At 37.3% G+C, this 14,765-nt stretch overlaps 1 pseudogene across 1 annotated transcript; it reads right to left on the bottom strand.

Moving 5' to 3' along the window:
- Nucleotides 1-11,127: 11,127 nt before the first annotated feature.
- On the bottom strand, nucleotides 11,128-12,294 carry LOC143590491 (cell number regulator 6-like; annotated as a pseudogene). Its single transcript, XR_013145477.1, has 4 exons — nucleotides 12,169-12,294; nucleotides 11,782-11,896; nucleotides 11,433-11,704; nucleotides 11,128-11,337 (listed from the first exon to the last, which is right to left on the bottom strand). The product of XR_013145477.1 is annotated as a cell number regulator 6-like (transcript).
- Nucleotides 12,295-14,765: the final 2,471 nt, after the last annotated feature.

Raw genomic sequence — 14,765 nt, 5'->3', positions numbered from 1 at the left:
CACGGCTCCTTGCTTGATCAGAGGTTGATGCTTGTCATGAGGTTCGTCTTCTAACGACACCTTGGTTCAACTTTGGGCAATTTCTCTTGAAACGTTCTGTATTGCCACATTCATAGCAAGTACAACTGTTTGGCATAATTTGATTTCTTTGGATGAATTGTCATTGAAGCTGTTGGGTTCGGAGTGGTTGTTCACGAATGGGTTGTGGTTGCCGGTTCACATGGCTTCAATTGTTTCTACAATTAGGGCATTACGTCCATCTTTACCACACCCGTGGCCTACTATCACTCGACATTCTTCTTCCTGCCGATGACCATATTTTCCATATTTAGGGAAGGACCCTTCATGCGGTTCATGTTTTCACACCAAAACTAGTCTTAGTATAATTCTGGGTTGTAGGACATACCTACTTATTCAAAGCCTATCTTGCACTTTACCTTTATCATTTCTCTTCTTTAACACTCGACGTCTCACCTAACGTCCTTCCAGTCCGCTTCCCATAGAATCAAATATATCAATGCTGGCTTGTGACACAACCCTTCCAAAGGTTGTATATTTTACAGGATTGACTATACTCCTTACCGATGGAGTTAGTCCCCAATATAGCGCTCACTTCGCTTAGTTTCAGGAGTAATTAGCCATGTTACCAGACATGGCAATTTCTTCAAACGATTAGCGCGTTCTGAGTGATCAGCACACAATATTTCTATCTTCCATAGCTCAGTTTCCAATCTCTGAACTTAATTACTTGAATAAAAGTGCTCTAGCACAAGAATTTCAAATTCTGACCATATCATCTGAGTAAAAATTTTCTAACTATACTTTTGTACCATCGTGTTCCATCACGATACAACATAATCTACCAACATATCTGTAGCATATTTCACTACACCATGTTCTAGACTCTTACCAATATCCTTAACCATTTCGATCTTTACTATCCCCTCGCTAATCTATTCCTCTCTTTACCATCAGTAAACTATTAATAATTTTCCTTAACACAACCAACAAACATATCCTTCATACCGGATCTAATTCATTACGACTACTATTCATGTTTAGTTTATAACTAATACTTGTAGTCATAATAGTATCCGGTGGAACATTATCACTCTTAGTAATACCACTAAGAATTGAAATATTCATATTCATGTGATTGCTCGATCTATAATTCTGCGATCACATTCGCATCAACACTAGTAGTGATCTGTGATACGACATTCGGTATCATCATCTGCTATCTTTGAGCAATCAACTGACTCATATCAATCTCCATCGTTGGAGTTATTCTTTTTATGTCATTCTGCTGTACTCATCTCGTACGCAGTAATCAATACTAATCTCACCGTATAACTCGTTACCAGCTCAATCATATCAACAGGTGCACATACACACCAAATATTATCATACATATTACACATACCAGTATCTAGTATATATATATGTCCCACAATATAATAACATACGGACTTAACCTGACGTCGGTTAACGTTTAAATATATTTCATAACCCTTGTCACCAACTGACATATAGATCTTTCTCAACAAAGATTAATGTTTAATATACTTGATTTCAATATCCTTCTGCATGTCAGCATAACCGATACATGCTCACCGTGATCACCAAACGGTTACGTTCCACGGAGTTATAATATCCGTGTATATTCGTATATCCGGCATACACGGTATACCACCTACGAACGAATAACCAACTATGCTATAATGATTCCAACACCTTTTTGTGTACGGGTAATCATTCTATTCGAGTATACATGGGTATAGGCATCTAACGGATGTAAGGATAACATAGGGAGTTGCAAGGTTCAAGGTAATCGCACAACATGGGTTGCCTTCAAATATTATTAATTACTATTATGGGAAACTCTATCGCTTGCTCAGTCAATGTCCTCCGGCGTTCGAGGTTCGCTAAAATCGGTAATTCCCGATCTGGATGTGGTATGACTCATATGTTTGAGAGTGAGAAATACATATATATGTTTCTATATATTATTTTTATCTGCTCATTTATTATAAATTTTTTTTTAACGGAATAAGAATGGGTTCACGTACAGGTCAGTCCGTACGTGAGGGTCGGCGGTTCTGGTGATCATAGGGGGTTATTAGAATATACGATACCGGTGTTGATAGGGTAAGGGATTTTTCAATTTTGGTTGGGAGTGACGGTTACTAGATAATTCTGGTTAATATCAAACGGGAGATCTAACTTGGTACTATCATAACTATGGCCCGATAAGTCAGACTCATTATCAACCGATGCTCTAGGAATTTCAGCATCCTCGGTACTTTTATTATTTCATCCCCCCGGTTCCTTATCCGGGTCCTATTTCTCAATACATGTACCCACAAGATACGTACATATATATACACACACATTAGCACGTATAAATAATATTATATACTTTACACATATGTTGCCATTTTTACCTATTAATGTACCCCGTGACTTCCCCTGAATTCCCTCGTGCGGACAAGTCTGTTATTATGTTCCGGACCATAGTAACTCACTTGTCCATCCAAGTTCATCCAGACCTCGTCACTATAAATTATTAGTTGATATTCAGATCCTATAATACTTGAGCTACTGGTTATATTTTAGGTATCTTTTAAAGACATCCTAATTCTTTTATAACCAATGGCTCTGATACCAACTTCTGTAACACCCCGTAACCGCAGCGGAAACGTAAACGGGATGCAACAGACACCTCTGATATCAACCACATTGCTTATAAAGAAATCTGAATACATTAATATGCTTCAAAATTACATTGTCTCGTATTTCATTACCGTCTAGGTGATACACACATCATACAATACGATACATAATTCTATTTATTATAATGTATCCTAACATTCCGCACGCAAATCTTACACACATCAAGCACTTAGCACGTAAGCAATCACTTCATCTTAGTTGTACCTGAAAAGCATGTGAGAAAACGGGTCAACTACGAATAGTTGTGAGTTTCACAATTTGAGTAAACCATGATAAATCCATATCAAAATATAATATTATCTGGGGACACTGTTAACCCAGTACTGTACTCATTCCGAGGGCAATGTTAACCCAGAATTACGATGTAATTATGCTGAGCCCACAATTGAAACCTCTGACTATCACACACAACCCCCGTGGCATATCCCACGCCCACGGAACTGCCCCAAACCGCTATGTCTAACATTACATAGCAAAATAAATAACAACAAAATAGACATGTGCAACTGGCTGGGAAACATCAGCAAATCCATGCCGGACCAGTTGGGTTTGTCAAACCAATAGTACTATCCACACTCTACCGGCTTTCGGTTAATCACTCGTGTTCCGGGACCTTAGAATGTTAGCAACTCAGACAATTACCATCTTAGTACATTTCCGTACGATTCCCGTACAATAAAATATATATAAATCCACGCACATCCATGCGTTCAGTATGTACTTAAACATTTCAGTAAAAACATGCTTCCGCCCCGAGAAAATATTCGAAAGCAGTTCAGAAAAAGGGGCTCGTGAAACTCACCTTAGCACATGCAAGCAGGTAACAACAATCATTATCAGTTAACACGTCCAATCTGTAATATGATCCCTACGATCGTTACTATACACTCATTATTAATATAACTTTAACCAAGTTAACCGGTACATCTGGGGACACTGTTAACCCAGCACTGTACCCGTTCTGAGGGCAAGGTTAACCCAGAAACACTTCTCCGGACTCAGATTGTGATGTCGTTTAGAGTTCAACAGTCAAATTTTCTAATAGCTCGTTTTCCCCGTTTTGCGTGCCTAGCACGGTTACCCGTTTTTATGTTTCAAAAATGAGTTTGGTCACACACGACCCGAGAGTAGTGGTTGACTGATAATTTAATTAAAGATGTGAAATTAGAGCTCGGTTTAGACGTCCCGATTGGCCGCGGGACTCGTTTCCGTCTTTGGCGTACCGGAAACTGTTAAAATAGGTTAAAATTACTCAAATCATCCGAATTATGTTCGGATGATTTATTTTTACTTGTTTAACTCAATTATATGAAAATAGTTCATTTTTAGGGTTTTTATACACCAGTCAGCTCGCTTAAGCGAACTTCACCGGTTTACGCGTTTTAACTTTAAAATTTTGATAATTAGCACAAATGATTATCCGTTTAATCTCGGATCTTGAAATTTTGCACCAATCACTTTTTAACAGTGGGGAATTTTATAAAAATATTTCCAGAATTAATTCTTATATTTAAAATTTATTTATCTATTTTTAAACACCATTTAAACACTAAATATGTCGTAAATACCAAACGATCTTAGAAAAATCCCAAATTTCTCCTGGATGTTCCCTGCCATCCACATAGTCCCCTGTAATTCTTCCAGAACCATAATCTTCTTTTACATGCCCTTTTCACTAAAACCGAGCTAGAAAACCCTAGAACTCGTTTAACCGAAAAGTCTACTTAGACTTCTCCAACTGACCTCAAATTTTGTGTGTGACTTATACATGATATAAAAAGCTTATCTATAATTTTCCAGAATTTTTCATGATATTTAACTATTTTTCACCATTTTTAGCCAAAACCGAGCATTAAATTCACCAAATATTCATCCTTTGTCCAAAAATTACCAAACATTTACAGAACTCTTATTTACATGTGTAGAACATCCCTGTAAAATTTCATGACCTAACTCTAAACCATCAACAATCTGTCCCAAAACACATACACCGAACATAAACCGAATATACCTTTCGTTTTCCGCCACTACAAGCTACAAACTCGTCTTTCCGCCTTATCTACCACTAAACACAGAGCCTACAAACAACATACCACAATACCAAGCAAGTTACACTCACGATCAAGCCATTTCTTTCATGGTTTCGGTTATGATTCCAAAAACAAAGATTTAACCGTAAAAATTCGTTTTTGATTCATTTAACTCCTTTCTTGGACCAAGATCCCTTGTATAACCCGTATACATCACTTGATCATTCAAGAATCGGTTTTCATCATTGAAACCTCATTTTCTTGCAAACAAACTCAAGAAACGAAGATGGAAACGTGATTAACTCGATTATTTACCTTGTTTTCTTGCTAAAAACTCTCGGTTTTGGATCATGATCTTGAGAGGATTGATGAGCTTGGATGGATTGTTGTAAAAAAAGAAATGAGAAAAGGGGGTGTAAGGGGGAGTCCGATCGGGATTCTTAGGGGGGTGGGGTGGGACCCACCTCTCCATTCTAGACCACATGTTTGGATTTCGGATATCCGGATAATGTTTTGGATAATCTGGTTCAGTTCGTTTTTCGGTTAAATGTCTGATTCGGCTTAAAACGAGGTTAAAATGGTCGTTTTTCGGCATAAAAATGAAATTTATATAAAATCGATTTAAAAACTTTAAAAACTTAAACCATGACATTTATTAACTTAAAACATCATATTATTAATTATCGCGCATCTTTTTCGGCTTGATCGATCATCTCTTGCTCGGTTTGGTATTGAAGGTTTCGTTTAATGTACCGACGTACCATTAAATCGAAATTCTTTTTCTGTGCCGTACTTTACTTATCCCGAAGCATTAATGCTTCGTAACATCACTAAATATTATAGATATCGTCTATAATTGAACCCTCGATTCGTTCGGGTTTCAATAACTATCGATCGATTAACCGCATAATCAATACGATGAATTACATATTCACGTACCATCAATACAGTGAACCATGTATTCTCGTATAATTACTATGGTAATTCATGTACCCGGCATTAAATATGACGTAACTATCGTCTACCGGTTAGGGTATCCCTGGTTTCGTCGGAATCGTTACACAAATACACTTGTTAAAGTCACACACGATTCACAAACGAAACACGAAACGTGTTGTGTGCATGGGTATTATGTGCCGGGTCTAGAGACTCGATAATATTCCGACACTTAGAAAAATCTCTTTGTTGTTTTAGAATGCTACAGAGAGTTTTTCTGTGACGCGCATCTTGGTGAATTATTTTGGGAATACTTCGCAAACAGTGAGTTCACTTACCCCTTTTAAACTGTTTTCAAACGCTTTTCACTTGGGGAGATAACATACTCCGAAAAAACGCATTTAAGATTTTGTTAGTATAAATTATATATCACTTGTAGACTAAGTGGCAAACGCGTTAACTAAAGTCCTTCATTCACATCGAACCGTTTAATATTGGATAATAACGAGTCATTGTTGAGTAGTACTACTGGGTTTGACAAACCCCACCCAACGCTAAACTCGACTGGAGGTCGAGTGGGTGTAATCTTGGCTAAACACATACCATGGTCAGGATAGATCTGGTGGCAAGGCAAATGATAAACAGTCAGCTTCGGTGTCAAACACTTAGTAATACTTGTTTTATAGGCTAGCTACCTATAGATATATAATTGACATAACACTATCTGGTAACGCTTAACGCAAAACGCTGAACGCAAAACGCTGAACGCAAACGCTAACGCTTTATTTTATTTGAACTCGTGAACTCACCAACCCTGTGTTGACACTTTTAGTATGTTATTCTCAGGTAGCCGAGGCGGGCGCGCGGTACAGGATCATGCATTGCTCGAAAACACTTTTGTTATGCAAACTATTTTAAAACTGTTATCATTGGGTTTAAGTCGTCCTGCGTGACGCAACATTTATTTTTTTATGGTTTTTACGCTTCCGCACTTACTTTCATTTAAACGTTTTTATGGTTTGATTATAACTTATGATTCTGATCCTGTTAGTTCACACCCTTTGACGGTAAAACTCCGTTAGTGGATTTTGAGGGTGTGACATATTTTGAGACGCCAAAGCATACATACCAGCCATGTTGTTAAATGACAATATTTTCAAACTTCAAGGATTAAAGGTTAAAAATATATAAACGAAATGTGAACAGTGAAATTAACGAACTGTAAACAGTGGTTAACGAATCACAATTGACGAATTGAATGTTGTCCAAAGTTAACGAATCTAAAAAGTTAACGAATCTGAAAGGTTTTAACGAATTGGTCAACGAATCAAGTAAACGAATCATATTAACGAATTTGATTTCAAAGTAACGAATCACGGAATAAATCTTAACGAATCACTTAGTAAACCTTAACGAATCACTTAACAAATTAAATGACGAATTAAAGTAACGAAGTAGCTACAATTGATAACGAATTAACTATAGCGAATCAGGTTGTTACAACGGTTGTAAAAAACTCTGACAACTATTGCCACGTGGCAAAAGTTGTTGGAATTAAAGTTAACGAATTAAGACACGTGTCTCACGAACTGAAAGACACGAATGAGAAAGTATAGCGAATCAGAATAATGAATTAGTGAACAGTGTTAACGAATTAGCCAGAAATTAACGAATATTCAAATGCACATGAAGATCTTCAGTCTTCATCTGAATTTTCCAGATTTCTAAAAAAATGAAGAACACCAAACTAAAACCCAAATTCGTAATACTTAATCAATACTACACCAAATTATCTATATAACCTATCAAAACACTCGGAACATTATCGCGAATCCAAATCAACACCTCTTGTAATCCAATTAACCTTATCTCGAATCCAATTTGAACCGAAACTTTCCTCTGTTTCGGCCAAAACCAGATCCAAACCACAATCCACACAAACACACCCAATTATCAATCCTAATCCACAATACCTTCCCAATACCTTAACATACACAAATCCAAACTCAACCAATCCATTTCTCAATCAAATCAACTCTGAATTTGATCCAAATTCAAACTGAACATTCAATAATACCGAAATAACAATTAACAGTCCTTGAATACCAAATTATCTATCAAATTTAGAGCAATCGAGCAACCGAAAGCTCTGATACCACTTGTGAATACCTTTAGAATAGATCTCAGATCTAGGATAAACTTAACCAATTATACGGATCTAGTTCATGATGCTCATAATCAATCTATATGTTATGTATTACTAATAGTATTAATTGTATATATATATGTGTGTGTGTGTGTATGTATAATATTAAGGTTGAATATGTTAAGGAAGATTGAGAGTATATCTGGACAGAGTTTCGTTAAAATTAAATCTCAAAACTTAAATTAAATAGTGTATGAAACACTATATATAGGAGGCGAGTCTAGTTCATTAACATTCCATAACGAACTAGACACCGACTTCGTTACAATACATTTAACGAAAAAACTTAACGAATCACCCCCTGATTCGTTAAACATCCTTAACGAATCAGGAGGGAACATAACTTAAGTCTAGTTCGTTAAACATCCTTAACAAACTAGATGACTTTCTTAACGAACTACTTTAATAACTTAATAATTATTAGATTAAATAAAAGATAAATACATTAACGATAAATATAAAGACTCGAGACGCAAAACCGTGTAATAACATATGCTTTCGTAACAACCTGGACACGTGTCTGCATATGACTGAGCGAGCTTATAGGCCATGTGCACGGTTATAACAAACTCACCATCTGTCTAATTCTCATTGGTTGTTACATTATGTGCTTCCCAAGAAAAGATCTTGGTAAATCTTCTAGAAGTAAGTTAGTTAATTATAGCTGTCCTCTGACATCACCTTCTGGCCATCCTTGCGGGTAGGGAATAACACCCCGCGGATGACTTCTGAGGCCGTCCGGATCCTCCCACATATAGTCTTTGGATCTTGTCATTGTTCTTCCTCTCTCTTCCACCCGCGGGTGGTTTTTAGGGGTATTTGGGTCTTTTTGGTACCCTACCTCTATAAGTTCTATAATGTTTTTAACTATTTTTAAGTGGAGATAAAGTGTAGCTATATACTTGTTTGGACCAGTGGCCACTAGTATCTAAGGGGCTGTTTATTTACATCTGAATGGAACCATTCAAATGTAAACATCTAATTCATTCAGACTTCATACTGTTTGGTTTCAAACAGAAAAAACATCTGAAAGGTTAAACTTATGTCTGAATCATTAAGATTTACTGTTGTTGCTGAATGAGACAGATGCTCATTAAGATCTGACTCATTCAGATCTGAATGAACCAAACAGCCCCTTAGTGAAACCGGAATCAAGGATCACTAATACTACTACATTGATGAGATGACATGTGGTGATCATTAACAAACGATAGCATGTGACAATGGTCTCTACCGACTAGAGAGAGACAGATAATCAAGAACAACTAACATCCACTGATATACATCTATTTATACATCTCGAATCCCTTGTAAAAAGTTATGTATATTTAAGGTTTTGAGTTCGGTTTAGTTCGTGTTTTGTTCATCTTTTATTGAATTAGGTTTTGAGTCAAGTTTATTATATATTTATCGTGTTTTAAATCTTTTGGTGTCTTGCATGTTAAACTCTAATTCTTTCTATCATTTCATGTGAGGTTTAAGTTCGTTTTTGCTCATCATTGGTTACATGATTAGTTCACTTAGTGTTTTGATTTGTTTTCATATAGATGGTGGCTTATGAGTCAAGGAAAAGAAGGCCTAGAAGTTTCTCATGGTTGCTTGGAAGCTAAGGAAGATATCTAACAAGTTCTAGCATAGATTAAAAGGTAAAAACTCGTAGCCCCCTCCCTAGGCACGCCGCACCGCGCGGCCAGGGAGGGCTAGCCTGGTCGCGCGGCGCCTCTAGCTCCTGTCCAGCATTTTGTTCGCAAACAAGCCCATTATGCACGATATAAACTTAATGTTATAAACCTAGACAAAAATAACAACCATTCCAGCCGTTTTTAGAGAGAGAAGCCAAGAGATTGAAATTTCTTTGGAGGTTGATTACATTAGAGATCAAAAAGCTTTCATTCAATCAATCAAGGAAGAAGTTTTAAGGGTTTTATCGCTCTACTTACTTCGTTCTTGTTATTTATCATGAATCTCTTTTGTTTTCTTTGCTTGGATTCGTTTTTAATGATGATTCTAGGCTAGACTTCATGTCTACCTAGGTTTGATGAACATGTATTGACTTGATTCTTGCTTTGGATGATTGTTTTGATTATGGTTTCGTTATATTAATAGTAAAGACTTGTTATTGCTTTCATGATGCATATGAGTGCTTATTATCTTAATTGATTGTTAGCTATTGCTTCACATAGATCTTTTATCTCTTGATTTTTAAATTTAGGGTTTATGTTTAATCATTACTTGGTGTTTTGATTATTTTGATTGAATAGGCCTATTAGATCATAGAAGCATGTTGATAGTTGATTTGGGTTATAATGTTCTGTTGATTACAATAGCTGTAAGGTGAGGAGTTGTTCATGTGTCTTGGTTAATCGCATACTAAGTTAGGTTTTTCGTGACAATATTCTTGCTTGGTTATTGTGTTGATCCTTGTTCATGATGTCATGTTTTAACTTATCAAGTTATCTAGGGTTTAGTGTTTCGTGAGATTGCTTGCTTTAGATACTATTATTTAACCCTAATTGATGATTGTGAGGAAATCAATCCAATTGTTTGCTTAATAATCTAATAGTTATTCTTTAGGATTTTACTTGATGAGATCAAGAGTCCTCTAGGGTTTGTTAGATGAATATGTTCAGAAATCAGTTTCCATAACATGTTAGTTGTCCATTGCTTGATGATTGTTGATGTATGAGATTCTTACCTAGGTAGATTCCTTCTCTTATTGATTTCGATCTTGTGTTTGATTGCTTGTTTCTAGTTTACTTGTTTATTTACTTTCTTAGTTTAATAAAAACCCCCGTTAATCTTATTTAATAAATAGTTGTACTTTGTAATTGAGTTTAATTAGGTTAATTAACGTAATTTATAGAGTCCTGTGGGTTAGATATTTCGGACTTACTTAGCTTCAGTACAATTGATCAGTTCACTTGCCGATGTTTTGTGTAGTTGAGTCTTAAGTCTATTTTTTATTACTTGTTCAATTTAGTTAATATTTAATTGACTGTTTTTAGCACATCATCCACCAAATCCACTATACATTCAATATCATCGTTATCTCCTCCTACTCTTTACTTGCAAACCACTTGAACCATTCATACTAGAATTTTAAAACATCCAAGGCGAGAAACAAAAGAAACATATTCACTCCTCTAGCTTTCCTATATGAATCCTGCAATCAAAAGGATTTGGATACAAAACTATCTTTTAGTTCTACTTTATATTAAACATCTTTTATAACACAAACAATGTTGTAATTCCCAAAACATACCATCAGCCACTATCTTGACCAGGGTCTCTTTGTTGAACCAGTGGTGCGTTGACCAAAGTCATTGGCACAACAAAGTTATTAGACAGTCTTGCCTTCATCTCCCTGTGTTCTTGACACATAGCACACCAATGCAATAAACAATGCACCAAACACGGATCACACGGCTCGTTCTACACGCTCAAAGCAAGCAAAAACATATCCAATTAATAATTAAAAAAAATAAAAAAAAAAAACACGACTAGTAACAATTATAATTATTGATTACCTAGAGATGGTATTTGTCGTGTAACATTAGTCTAACAATGCTAGTGTATGCACCACACAGCCACCAACCGAACAACAAATCCTCACAAAGGTAATACGATGTCACCGGGTCAATAATTCCATTCAATGCTGCTGCTGTTGCTGCAATAGCTAGACCACCCTCAACAAAAACAGCATGAAGCACACATGAGACGGTTGCAGAAGCATAATCATCTCTCACGGCTTCATAATTCCGCCCAAACAACACACATGGACAAAAAAGCCCAGTCCCGCCTCATAATATTATATAAAATGGAAGTTGGAGATAATCATATAAAAGCAAATTTGTGAGAAATTGGATACAAACTTACAGCTTTTAGTGTATTCAATACAAGAAAATATGCCAGTTGTCCATGGCTCGATAGCAGGAGGCTCAAAGTTTTCAGGCAAAGTCTGCCCACAGGCATCGCATTTGTGAACATTGAACTGTAATTTAAGTAATTTCAGCAATTTGCAGCAAGAAATTGTTGCTTTGTGTTATGCATACACCATCTTCCAAATACGCATACATACCAACAACCTACTGTCATATTAGGTCACTCATATTTCGTTGTCTCAGTTAGGTCTTTCAATGCGTTTTAATCACTAATTAGGACAACTCCTATACTATAATATCGTAAGTGATAGTTAAGTAGAGATTCCTAAAATTGTATTGGTAAGAAAATGAATCTGGAGTGAAAAACGTAATGTGATCTAACCTGGGGGACTTCAATAGGCTGATTGAGGTCTGTTGAGTTGATGTCAACAGGGGATTAATCTTTGGTCAACTTTACATACTGTGATGATGGATTATTATTATTATTATTATTATTATTATTATTATTATTATTATTATTATTATCACCATCTGCCATCTGATCTGAGATGATGAGTAATCAAATAAAACTAAATACATTAATTAATCAGAGTATGAATTGATCGATCGGGTGATTGTATTTGTACGTACCCTTCACTTCACCAGCTGAGGTGACCTTCGTTGAAGCCGTAAATGGGCATCGGCTATGTGTGTTTCCAAATGATAACCCCTTTATTTATTTATTTATTTATTTATTATTAACTCTTTTTATTGGTTTTGTGATAAAGTCAATGGTTTTGTCGTTACATTTAATTGCTTTTAAATTTAAGAAGCTAGTTAGGCTGAGGGGTGTGGGGCGCTAACCTGGGCGCGTGAGCCCCTCCGCTCGCGCCCCCAGGCGCTAACCCCACACCACCGGGGCGCGAACCTGGGCGTGAGCGCGAGCCCCCAGGCAGGCGTGAGTGTGGTCGCGGGAGAAGAGAGAGGAAAAGCTAGTGGGCCCGCCCAAAAGAGCCGTTGAGCTCCGACTTTTTTAAAAAAAACCTTTAAAAACTCCTATATAATACACCAAAATCAACCCATTTCAACCATATCAAAACACAACTTCAATCTCCAAACTCATATATAATACCCCAAACTCCTATATAATACCAAAAAATGTCTGGAAATTGGTACCCAAACCTAGATTCAGATTATATTGACGACGATTTATGGTCGTCACCAGACCAACCGATGTTTTATTCGGGGCCGCAAGAAACATCCGGCTTTCAACTATCCAACATACAACCGTCTCCTAACTTTGTTGTTCCAGAGACACAAGAATCACACGGTGATGCTACCGGAGCAAGAAGACGCGTCCACCGGAAAAAACAACCTGCAACGGACGGGCCGGGACCGGCTTCGACTCCGAGGACGAAACGGAAAACCACTCCGTGGTCATCGGATGAGAAGGAAGCCTTGTGTCGGGCTTGGATAGTCATTTCTGAGGATCGGCGTTGCGGTAATTGTTTTAACGTTTTTAAAAATGATTTTTATAAAAAAGTTAAATAAAAGTTAACTGGAAATCTAATTTAATTACTCATTTTGCAGCCGACTACCAAAAAAGCAAGGTTTTTTGGACAAAGGTTAGGGAGACGTTCTATACGCTCGTTGGGAGTACAGAGCGAAACGCCGATATGATTTCGGGTCGGTGGTCCGAAATCAGAAAATTTGTCGGCTTGTTTACTAATCTTTTCAACAGGAACGCCGGTCGTATGAGACCAAGTGGCAGTGATGATTTGGCGGTTTACAATTTCACTGTCGAAGAGTGGAGGCAGGAGTGTTTGCGGAGGTATGAGACGGTGAAGACGTGGGACGATTTAAAGTTGTGGGAGAGGTTGAAAAGGTGTTCCAAGTGGGTTGAGCTTGTGGCGCCGGACCATGATGCGGAAGTAGGGCCGAAACGGACTAAAACTAGTTCGTCTGGAGCGTATAGCACTTCCGCCGGGTCGGATTGCCGCGTTGGATTCGACCTAAACATTGCGGGGGAGGAAACGTCTTCACCGCCGAGGAGGCGGCCATTGGGACGGGACGCCAAGGGGAAAAAACCGGCTGAGGGGGGAGCCGTAAATATCGTCGATCTTGTTGAATCCCTCAATAAATTCAACAAAACCATGGAGGTGGTCTCTAATGACAAAAAGGAAAAAAGTTGAATGAGAGATTTGGACTTCCTTACAAGAGACTTCAGTAACCTAAATCCGGTCGATCAAATGCTGATGGAAAAGCAAAAGGAACGTATCCGAAAGAGGTTGATCAAAGAAGACCAAGCCGAAGAATAAGAATAATGTTTTTTTAGTACTTTAATTTTTATTTTATTTTTAGATATTAATGTGTTTTTTTTAATGTGTGTTTTTTTTTAATAATTTATGAGTTTTTTTAATAATACGTTTTTTGAATATATTTATAAAAAAATAAAAAAAAAATCCGCTGGAGCCCCTGCTGGAGCCCCTCCACACCAGGGCCAGGGGCTCCAGCGGGGGCTCCAACACCCACCTTATCCAGTTTCTCTCTTTGCCACACGTCACAATATTATTGGCTGGAGCCCCCACTCGCGCCCCTGTTAGAGCCCCCCACACCCCTCAGCCTTACTTGCAACCGAGAACTCGGTTGGTATCAATCAAATCAAACTTGCGTTTTGACGGAGACGTGATTGGTATCGGTTAAAGGGCCAGATGATCAACGGATCCCGTCCCAGCACTCTGATAGGCCTGGAATTTTTTTAGAAAAATTTATATATATACAAATTTTATTATGAAAAACAACATATATATATATATATATATAAAGGATAGAATACGCAAATCCTTTATCGAACAATAGGTACGCGACCATCTGGAACGTCCATCTTCAATAACCATCCTAATCCTAAAATCACAATTACGCAAGCCGGTCCGTCAACCTCTTCTCCCGTCGATTCCGTCCACCTTCACCATCGTCGTTCAACGATTCCGTCCACCATCC

This window comes from Bidens hawaiensis, unplaced genomic scaffold (assembly GCF_021521415.1).
Source record: "Bidens hawaiensis isolate Kalapana, Puna unplaced genomic scaffold, B.hawaiensis_p1.1 tig00038609_1, whole genome shotgun sequence".
NCBI classification, from domain to species: Eukaryota; Viridiplantae; Streptophyta; class Magnoliopsida; order Asterales; family Asteraceae; genus Bidens; species Bidens hawaiensis.
Note: the sequence above shows the minus strand (reverse complement) of the source record. Positions and strands in the feature narration are given on the sequence as shown.